The following is an 11,942-nucleotide window of genomic DNA, read 5'->3' as shown; positions in this document are numbered from 1 at the left end:
CTGTTGATCTGAGTTTTTAATTTGAGTCCTCCAGATCATAAAATTAACTTAAGTATACTTAAGAATACTCTTAAGCAACCTAACATGACGTTATGATATTTGAACGTAATTCCCCACAGAATATTCTTTTAGAATATACTGCAATGCTTGCCTTGTCTTAAGAAGAATGGCCATAAAAATCTCACTTCACTTCGACTTCAAAGGAGCTTTGGGAAATCACACTGTGATGCAAAATGACAGCAGTCCTATTACCTGAGCAAGATGACTTTAAAGGAATAGTTCACCCCAAAATGAAAATTCTGCCACTGTCAATTCTGTCTCAGTCAGTTGAAACGCCATTGAAGTTTTTAAGACCACCAAACAGATTGTGCAGCATAATCCAAGTGTTTTGCAGCCAAACAATTCCACTGTCGATCCAAAAGTCCAATATTTACCTCATTATCTCCTATATTTTCCTCTTTGATAATGCTGTGGTCGCACACCAAAATGCTTGGATTATGCTGCCCAAGCTACATGGAGAAATCTGATGACCATCTTATGGTTTTTTGGAGCTGTTAAAAGATGGCTCCATTCATTTCAATAATTTGGTAGAAGGATGAGATGGAACTACAGAGGCTAACTCACTGAGTGTTTGCCTTCTGTACGAACTTCAATGGAGTTTTGACTGACATGAGGGTAAATAGATAATAATTGAATTTTCATTTGGGGGTGAACTGCTCCTTTAATGTCAGTTTGCACAAGGCAATTGAAATTTGTCTTTCCGCATATCTCTCCTAGTCACACACACACACATAGCCCACCACACACATGTTTGTTAGGGTCACCGCCCTGCAGTGCAGTGCACCTGGAACAGTTTGGGGTTCAGTGCCCTGCTCAACAGCCCTTCAGCAGTAACGGTGGGCACCGCAGATGCAATACCCAGTGCAGGTTATTAGTCAGTCTCTACCTCCAGGCCAACCTGTCATCCAGCAGCATCAATCCAAAGAAATATCAATCCACATGAGAAGAAAGCCCTGAGGAAAAGCTCATTAGTATTAGAAAAGGTGAGGGCGCTGTGTGGTTTTGATTTGACAGAGCTTTCTTACACACAGTTTCATCACCGCGCAGATATCATGGTTTGTTGAGAAAGGGACAGCCATATCAGGCCTCTTCCCACCTGCTCCTCTGTCTGGCCTGAGCTGGCTGCACCTCCATACTGCCGGTGGCTGGTCAGACCGGTGGTTCCCAACCTGAGGTCTGGGATAGTGTGTGAGGCTCCGGAGAATTTGAAGTAAAGGAATCCTATGAGGGAGAGACCAAAACCTCCAGACAAAATAACTAGTCTGTAATAACATAATCATTTTATTTCTTGTAAAATAACCAAAGAAAATGATAAATCGAGCTTTTACTGGTCTATTATGTGAAATGTGTGTGTGAAAGATGCCCACACCAGGTGGCCTTGTCTGTATTTGAAGCCAGGCAGTGTGTTTTTGGAGATTCTCAGGGTCCAGGATTAGATTGAGCCCAATCTCGCGTAGCCAGACCTCTGGCTCAAACGACAGAGGTTTGGAGCAATTTAAACTCCACAGTTGGTTAGAAAAGGGCAGCAGCACTGTGGGCTGTCGGCATTCAAACCAGTCAATATGGCACTGGGCTCACTTGTTTACTGTCATAGGAACAAGGAAGTTGCTATAGTTAGCTAGCTAGCAAAACACAACCGGTGTGCGCTATGGCCATGCAATAACCTTTTCTGGCTTCTAAATGCAAATGATTACTTTGATTAAAGGAATAGTTTGGTATTTTGAACCCTGGGCCCAAATAACACGTTTTCCGTCATGATCCCTATTAGTAGAAACCAGAGCTTCACACATAACACCGGGCAGCCCCCTCCCACTCTACTGCAATAGAAACCTAGGGGCATACGCAACAGTCTTTGAAAACTATGATAAAGTTGTTTTTCAAAACACAATGCTCACAGTATAATCATACCGGTGTCAATATGTTATCTTGAAACATTTTTTAAAGAACAAGCTTTCTGTCAATAGTTGTGTTCTCTTTGGATAGGAACTATTTTTTGTCTAAACCGGTGTAAGCGTCCACAAGAGCCAGAAGAATCCAAAAATAACTGCTGACAGAAAGTTTGGTTTTTTACATTTTTTTCAAGATCGCGTATGCCCCTAGGTTTCTATTTCTATATTTCTATATAGTTCTGGTTTCTACTAATAGGGATCATGACGGAAAACATGTAATTTGGGCCCAGGGTTCAAAATACCGAACTATTCCTTTAATCCCTGGTGTGGTCACCTAGTTCTCGCTACAATAACAATACAATAACTTGAATATGCTTGGTGAAGCAGCTAGCGTTGTAGCTAAGCTAACGATGGAAACTTGCTCTACCCGGTCAGAAAAACAAACCAGAAGTGCCGTTTCCAGGGGCTTGTGCGAGAATCCTATTTCAAGCCAATCAACGCTGCCTTTGGCTCAGCAAGCTCTCCTTATCCCACGTTCCATGACGAGAATTTTCCCAGACTTTCGTTGTTTGATGTGTGGCTAAGCGAGATCACATTGAGCCCAACCCCTCTCCTTTTTTTCCATCTACCCCGCTCGTCACCCGTCTCCCCGTCCCTGGCCCTCACCCTTCCATCATCCTCTCAACGCCCCTTCAATCAGCCGCCTCCCCTCCGCTCCTCTCGCCCCTGTTTCAGAACACGCTGATCCCAGGACGGCCGGGTAATGAGGCAGAAACCGGCGACGGGTCACTATGGTGATGGAGCTGCGGGAGGCGAAATACCTCCCTGCTCCAAACAATGAGTCGCCCTGATTGACCCTGTGACCAGTCAGTCATAATCTCCGAAAAGCCTCGGCTCACCTCGCTGCTCACCTGGCAAAGCAATCCTCTCTCGCTCCCCGCTCTCACTTCTACCTCTACTAATCCCTCTCTTTCTCCCGCATTCACTCGCTCTAATCTCACTCCCCCCCCCCCCCCCCCTTTCCCTCCCTTTCTCTCTCGCTCGCTCGCATTCTACACGTCCATTCAATTCATCCCCGCAATTCAATTTCATTTGCTATATTGGCATGGTACAAGAAATGCTTATCTTGCCAAAACATGTATATAAGAAATAAATGGAAAACATAAAACAACAGACCATAAATATGAATAAGGATTAAAGGTGGTAAGCCGTCAAATTTACTTCCAGCCAAAGTTACTTTTACAGCAAAGGATTCATATTCATAAACCCGCATATGCCACAAGAGCTGGATATTTGTGCCTTGACTCTAATAAACACTGTTATTTCTTACATTCAGCTTTATCAGATACACACTCAATATGGAAATGATTTTTCTTTTTTTGGGAGGGGGGGTTTAATTCTGCCAAAAACCCAACATGCTGATCTAAGCCTAGTTTTATCTTGGAACAGGTCCTCTGTCTCTCCGCAGAGAGTGCCAGGCAGCCTTTTAACGCACCTCCACACACACACACATGCACCTAAAAACACACATAGGGAGAGGCACACAATATGCTTCAAAGACCTAGCAGGCTTCCAAATGCCAAATGCCTGCCTAATAAATACAAACACAAATGCATTAACACGCGCATAATGACATGCCGCCACTTCCTCTCGTATTTCACTGAAATCCTCCCCCGCAATACAGTGCAGTACTTACACGTTCATTGAATATAAACAGGCTGACGATACATGTGTCAGCCTATCTGCATGAACCAAATCCACACTAATGTTAACCTGCTGTGTGCAGTATAGCAGTATATAATCCCTAACACTCCACATATGATTCCCTTTCCCTCTGTCTGACTTTATCTCGCATGCACACACTCACATTCACTCACACTCTCTCTCTCTCACACACACACATTCTCTGCTGCTGGCCAGATCCCGCCACCTGTGCGCTGTCAGGTCCAGTCCTGCTGTAGTGGGCGGTGTGTGTGTGTGTGTCGCCGCCCCCCCCCCCCCCCCTGTCCCTCCCAACCCGGCGGACAGGAGGCATGAGAGGAGACATTACAGGTATCATCTTTGAAATGGTAAGGAGCTCTGTTTATAGTGCGGCGCAGATGAAAGCGAGGGGGCTGCACAAGGCCGAGGGGAGGGGGGGGGAATGGGAAGGGAATAAAAAAAAAAGGGGGGAGCGAGGTGAGGGAGCTTTTTTTTCAGCAGCCCTCGCCTCCTTCAGAGTTCACTAGCATCTTTACCTGGAAGGATTTGCTCTCTCCCACTCTCTTTCACGCACACTCCCTCACTTTGTCTCGCTCTCACTCTCTCTCGATCCCAATCCTTTGATAGAGGATGAAAAAATATGAAACGGGCTCAGAGAGAGGTAAAAAAAAAAATACATGGACGTCCAAAAGTGAGCGAGGCAGAGGCAAGCATATAAACACACTGACACACACACAGAGACACACACGCGCGTCTGTATATGTCTATATTCGGCATAAACCGATATTCTCCAGTTTCAATACCAATATCATTACGCGTGAGTGTGTGTACTGTACATGTATGTGTGTGACGCAGGAAGCAGGGCGCTGTAGCCTGCTTCTCTTTACTTGCACTACATTGCTACATTACTACATTTCATTTCACTATGTTGCCCAATTTCCCCACGGGGATCATTAAAGTTTCATCTTATCTTATTAGGTACAACAAATCACTAGGGCTCTGAATAAAAAGCATACCATACTGATGTTCGGTACACATATTGATTTTAATGAAGGTATCAAAACGCATCAGAACACTTCAAAAGGGTGAATTCTTAAAATGGGATCGCAGGGTACGAGCATTTTCATCGAAGAAATCGGTCGACTAATGGTCTGATTTTGTTGAAAAATGTCCATGTGCAAATGCTGAACACAAACTAATTTGCAGTGCAGTGAATTGTACTGTACTTTAATATGAAAAGGTACCAAAAAAGGTATTTTTTCCACACTGGTATTGAATTAAAGCATCCCAAACACAAATGCAGAGTACCCAAAAAATGGTGTTAAGAAATTCACAACTATTCCCAGCTCACCTGCGGACAAACCAAGGCGGTGGTCCAGATAGCGGGGCCGGGCCGGCACCAGGCCAGGGCATCAAAGCACAGCTCAGAGTAAACACAGAAAGCAAGCTGTGGGGGAAAAAAAAAATAAAAAGTTAGCATGAGAAAAAGCCTGAAAGCGAGAAACAGCAAGAAAACATGAATAATGGATATACCGAGTAGAAATCATGCAGATGAGAACAAATCGCACACTCCCGAGAAGATTGTGCATTAACACAGACAATACGACACACGTTAATGAAGACCGGTACTGTGTGGCGACGCGCACACACACATTAACGGTCGCACAAGCGCGCCAAATGGAGGAACCGTCTCCTGATGTGTTTGACAGTAATGAGGCAAAGGCAGAGTGCCGGATTTGAGGAGCAGAGCCTGGGAGCTACAGACAGGCAAGCAGAGCATGTCAAATCACCCTTATGTGGGACAAAAATCATTATGTCACCACAGACTAATCTGGCAGCCGCAAACAGCAATTGGTCTTTTGGCAAAACAAGGGTCAGCGGCAGATGTCGGAGAGGGTAGAGGCTGGAACTGTGGAACTCGCCGCTGGCCGCGCAGACACAGCGACTGACACAGCGACTGACACGCTAACCTCATTTACACCAGTTTCTGTTTTGATCCCGAGGGCTCAACCCGAGTTCTAAGCCCGAGCAAATTTAGGCCAGGCCAGGGGAGACCGTGGCTTCGGCGCTGCTGGTCACTGGAGGGTCGCTCGCAGCTGTCGCAGTGTGCGCACCAAGCGTTAAAAATGCACATTTGCTGCAGAAGACCTCAAGAATTCTAATCGGGAAATTTCAGCGAGTCTCAGTGCAAACAAGTACAGCTTCAGTGTATAGACATATGGAGGCGGAAAGGACAGAACCGGAAAGAAGGGGGAGGCAGACTCCCCATCAAAGTTCTCAGCTTCTGTCTCTTCCTACTGAAGCTGTCATTACTTCTCCTGTATTTTGACAATAAATAATAAGTCATGTCATTTGTCACATATTTTGCTGTTGGTGTTGAGAAACAAATACATGACCATTAAAATCCACTTGTTTTCAACTGCTAAAAAGCTTCTGGGTTAGGACCCCACTCCACTCTGCTTTGTCAGAGGTGAAAATTTGCAGCTCATTTTGTGATTTTTTTCACAACAATACAACTGCTCAGAAAAAAACAGCCACGATTTATAGAAAATTATCTTCTCAAGTGCTGTAAAAACTGTAAAAAAAAAAAATAAAAATAAAAAACTGTGATGAAGTTTGCTAGTGTTAAAGAAATGTCTCACCCCTACTGACTGATTTGCCTCTTGATGATGTTGTGGTAAAAAATGTGCATTTACTGTAGGATAACTCAAGAATACTAAATCATTATTTCAGACAATTGCATGGAAAACATACAGATTATGCAGTTTGTTTCAGGTTGTCTGTTTCATAAAGCTAAATATGTTTCAAGACCTTTTAATGCCAACAAGAATCATATATAACTCATATATGATTTTGATCTGTGATCCACATTTTTGTAGAACATAGACTAGTACAATGATGTTTCTTTTTGTATAAGGCAACTACAGTAGCTATCAAGGCTAGCAAACTAGCTCAACAACAACCATTGTAGCTGAATGGTAACTGCATTTTGGGCAATGTTAACTGAACTACTATCATGGACAAATTTGAGCATTTAATGTTACAGTTAATGTTACCTCCACATGCTTGTGCAGGCTTGATGGCTAGTTTCTGGTGCAATGTTCAAAATTTGTACTGTGTGGCGCTAAGGAGAGAGAGACAGTGGAACGAGCGTAAGAGCTGTTCTGATGTGATTGGTCGGGAGTTAGCGAGGCTTATGGGTTAAGTGTCATAGAAACGTGTATGACAATAAAAAAGCTTATATTTCTCAATCACAGATGATAGTGATCACATAATAGAGCCTTGCTTCACCCCATAGTGCCCCAAGTTAGTCAGTCTACTTGATACAGATCGGCTGTAATCAACAATAGAATGAAGTTGGAAAATCACTGGTTGAACCCTGGTACAAAGCAACTAGACAGCTCTATGGGCCAAGGCCAATCTATGCAGAAATATAAAGTCAATACATTTTATAGTCCATAGCAGAGGACACCCGCAAATCTCGCGGGAGCGGGCGGTTTTAACGTTGCTGCGGGCGGGAGCGGGCGGGAGCGGGCGGGAGCGGGCGGGAGCGGGCGGGAGCGGGCGGGAGCGGGCGGGAGCGGGCGGTCAAAAAATAAACTGCGGGTCCCGGGAGCCTTTATTGTCATTGTAATACAACGAAATGAGGAGCGCTACTCCTGATCAGTGCGTTAAAAGACACAGGGAACCAAAATAAAATAAAACAACCTCAGCAAAACAAACAACCACAACACGTTCTAAAATAATAAGTAAAATAAATAAATAGGCTACAATGTAATTTTGCCCTAATAGGTGTACTTATTGCACTAGAGTTACTGTAATTATTGCACTAGTATGAATGTAATTATGCACTAGAACCTAATTTCGCTATGTTATTACCGACAGGTGGGACTAGAGGACTGCATTGGGATTGGGATCCGCGGGACCCAACGCAAATCTCGCGGGAGCGGGCAGTTAGCGGGCGGTCAATAACACACACATTGTGGGAGCGGGCAGTAATGGTCAGAAATCCAGCGGGAGCGGGATTAACAAAAAAAAACAGCAGGGCTCTAGTCCATAGTCCAATTATGCCATCAGGATTGCCCACACATTAGGAAGATGTGTGTATTTCAGTGCATGTAAAGGAATGAGCCAATGACGAAGACTTTTTGCAATGACCTTAAACGTCAAACGCCTTTGGGTGAATGTCTTTTTGTCTAAGACACATAGCCCGTTAGGTCATTACAGCAGTTACTCACGTCTTGTGCTACATTCAACTGCATTAATTGACCTTCAAAGGATTCTGCTCTGCAGTTCTTTTGTTAAGTCTACTTTGCTTATCATTGGCCAGCTACCACAAATTATCTGTAACCAAGGAATAAGCACCTTGCTATAACAGAGCTGGCAAATTTTAATATCAAATTCAAGATTATGTGTTGTCTTATGATCATAAAAAAAGATGTAGCTATATACTGTACATTGCCATACATCACTCATATCTCAGTCCATGCAGACTAATTAATGAGGAATCCAGAGGCAAGTTCCCATAATTGGATCTCCCGCTGTGTGATGTCATGTGAATTAATTTGCATACAAGAAGAGGATTATGGGAGTTCTGCGGAAAATTTGCAATTAAGACATGAAGGTTGAGATTTAAAGTTACATTTTCCACAATAATACAGCTGTTACTTCCTTTCATTGACTGCATACTGGTCGATAAAGAACAGACATGATTTGTATGAAATGATTTTCACATGCACTTTAAGTTGTGATGACGTTTGGTAGCATATGTATAGAGGAATGAAGTGTCTTTGCCCCTGTATGATGAAACCACCACAGTCAACTTTGCCATGGCAGCCAGTGGATAATCTTGCCAGCACCCCATATGAGGAAAATGGTTACATAACGGTGAGAATCTGGGGTGATGAAAAGGGGGGGAATCCTCAATATTTCACACCTCTCATCCTGCATTCACTTTGACTCAGATCGAGGAATAACCTTCTGATCTCACCATCAAAGCTCACTCAGCCAGTCACCTCACATCGCTCTCTATCGCCGAGTCTAATCGGCGCTGATTGGCTTATGAAAGCCCTAATCAGGGAAAATTACTTTTAATGTGGTGCCGGTATGTGTGGGTTCTGAATAACTTTAAAATGACGAGCGAGTGCGAGAGGGTTTTTCTGTGCCTTCTTGATTTGGAGCATGCAGTCACTCTATATGGATGTGGTTTTGAAAGCTAATGAGACAGCGCAGTCTCCTCTACGGGGAAGGGGGCAGCCAAATCCCTAACGAAAAATCACTACAATATCCCTGTAATATCTGTGGCGCTTCAGTACTGAGTTTACAATGACCTCAGTCTACTTTATGGTATTTTTGATCTCTCATGGTATGACTATGATATTCCTATAGTGACTTATGGTGTGTCTGTGGTACTCAATGATGAATTGATAGTGACATTATCTTAAATTATGGCGCTTTTTTTAAAATCTTCCTGTGGTATCATTTAATATTTCTATAATATTCCTATTGTGACTTAGTGTGTCTGTGGAAATCAATAGTGAGTTTAGTGACCGTATCCTACTTTATTTTTATATATTTTTTTTTAATCTCCTATGGTATTCCTATAATATTCCCATAGTGATTTATAGTGTGTCTGTGATACTCGGCGACCTTTTTATCTCCTATAGAATCACTATAATATTCCTATGGTACTCCTATACAGATTCACAGTGTGTGGTATTGAACTCAATAGGGAATTCATACTGACCTTATCCTACCGTGTGGTGTTTTGATCTCCTATGGTATCACTATCCTATATTTACTTAGGGTTACTTCTAAAATGTATTATTGGATTACTATAGTTGCTGACTGTCATTTGCCACAGAATATTCTGGGGGGGAAACTGTTGCTCTAATAAAAACGCTTAGAGAGAGAGAGGGAGGGAAGAAAAGGACGGGGCAGGAGGGGCACGAAAGAGACGGCTGTTCCTTCTGCATAAGTAAATTGACCATAAATTCAATTCAGTTCCCTGGTGAGAGAGAGAGAGAGAGAGAGAGAGAGAGAGAGAGAGAGAGAATGTTCCCCCCACTGTTCATCCATATCTATATACAGAAAAGACATTATAATTAATTGAACGGAACAGTCGAATTTAATTGAGTTGTTGCTGAATGTTTCTTTATCATATCACTGCTGGTAACGCTGATGTGAACTGATTTCTATTAGTATTAGTAGTCATTTGTTAATTTCTTCTCTATATAGCCTTCCCCCATATTGATATACTGTATTGTTGTGGTAACATACTGTAGCTTTCCTTCCTGTCATGCCAATCGAGCATATTTGAATTGAATTGAAATTGAGGGGGGTGACGATGGAGAGAGGGAGGGAGGGAGAGAGAGAGAGAGAGAGAGAGAGAGAGAGAGAGAGAGAGAGAGAGAGAGAGAGAGAGAGAGAGAAAGAGAGGGAGAGGGAGGGAGGTGGTGGTAGTGGTGATTTAGCCTATCCGGGGAAAGAAGCAAATAGCGAAGAAACCCCAGCAATTACCCTGCCAAAGCAGCCCCATATAGCCACCAGGCCACTTTGAGGTTCGTCGGGATTTTTTTTTTTTTTTTTTAACTCACAATTTTGAATTTATTTTTCCTCTCTATCGCGCGCGCTGTCTCTCTCTCTCTGTGTTTCTGCGTTGTGTTGGACCAGCGGCTGGGAATGGGATTTTCTTTAACGTAATTTAACGGTCGCAGCAGTTGTTGGACCGGCATTTCGGTGCCTCACAGCGGATTTACAAAGCCTCTCCGGAGCCCGCAATGATATTCAGCACCCTGGACAGAGACTAACCAACCGCTGGAGGTAAGCCAACAGACTTCAGCAGCAGAACAGCCCCGTTGAGGTTGGTTAGTTGTGTCTTCGTCCGCTATGTTAGGGAGACATACGAAAAAAAATCACTGTTCCACAATATGTTGAATACGCCGGGACTTGTCTTAACGCAGCCTCGGACGGAAAAAGAACGGGAGGGAGGACAGACAACCAAGCCAGACATCGACAAGGTTTTACAGAATACAATTATTGTAGACTATTAATTAATAGTCTGGGTCAATGAGGTGATTTGTTGTCTGTCTTTTAAATCCAAAGCGCTGCAGTAACCGCCGTTTCTCAGCCCTATAAGTTTATTAGGCTACTGGACAGAAATTTTTACCGTGCTACCACTTTCCACCGGGCTAGTTTGTGACTCTCCCCGCCGCTCTTCTCGGTGTTAAATGTGTGTATTTGTGCGCGTACAGCTTACTAACAGTCTCTTCATATGAGGTGATGTGGTTAAGGAGGCTGAAGTAATCTCTGACCATTATAATTATTATAATTATGATTACGCCTATGGGAGGGAGGGAGGGGGGTGGAGGGGGGTATACTGGCTGCGAGCTTCCGTTCGCTCCCGTCAGTTTTATTTAAGGCAGCTGCTGTTTATTCTGAAGACTCAGCGCGTGTCCACTCAGCAGCGGCTCGTGCCTTTGGTCTGCGCGGAAAATCAGCTCGTGTTCGGCGCGCGAGGCGTCTTTGCCCCCCCTCCTCCACCACCACCACCACCGACCACCATCCCCCCTGCCCCCACGGCGGCACGTAGCCAACAGCTAGGAGTTCCTAAAAAACATACATAACCCCTACGATCCCCCCGGCGGGCGGTGCTTTCTCACCCCCAACGATATTTAAAGACAGACTATCTGATAATGAGCGCGAGACAAGCGCTCTTCCCGTTTAGCCTACATTTGCTACATTGCTGTGACTTTACAATGAGTGGGCAGCCAGCCAGTGGGTTCAGTGTGTTGCTCAAGGACACTTCGACTGGACGCATGGCTGTTGCATGGACACACACATCGTGGGCTTGTGTATGGCGAGGTGTGGCACTTGCCATCCCTTAGCCTGAGTGAGTCAAAGTTGATGTTGTAGGTTTAATCTTTATAATGGTTTGGAGGCCATTTTCGAAAACTAATCACATCAGGGGAGCATTCAGGACCAATGTTTCCTCTAAGCTGTTGGTGACCAACGTCTAATAATTTATCACATAGACCAAATAGTAATAGCTTGTCACTCACTGCTCGTTGCTCCACTTTGTCCCTAGAAATTATGTTGATATGGATGTTTTGGTGGCAAACGATATTTGAGGATTTATTGAAGCCCCTGAGGCACATTGGCCATTGCAGGGATTGAACGTGTGACCTTTTGGTTACAAGATGTGTGGTCTAAATGAATAGGCCCTTTTTCTTCTACCACTCCAAGCGTCATGAACTGTCTGTTGAAGCTCTTTTGCATGCAGAAATTGAATCT

This window comes from Centroberyx gerrardi, chromosome 18, assembly GCF_048128805.1.
Source record: "Centroberyx gerrardi isolate f3 chromosome 18, fCenGer3.hap1.cur.20231027, whole genome shotgun sequence".
Taxonomy (NCBI): Eukaryota; Metazoa; Chordata; class Actinopteri; order Beryciformes; family Berycidae; genus Centroberyx; species Centroberyx gerrardi.
This window is presented reverse-complemented; position numbering follows the sequence as displayed.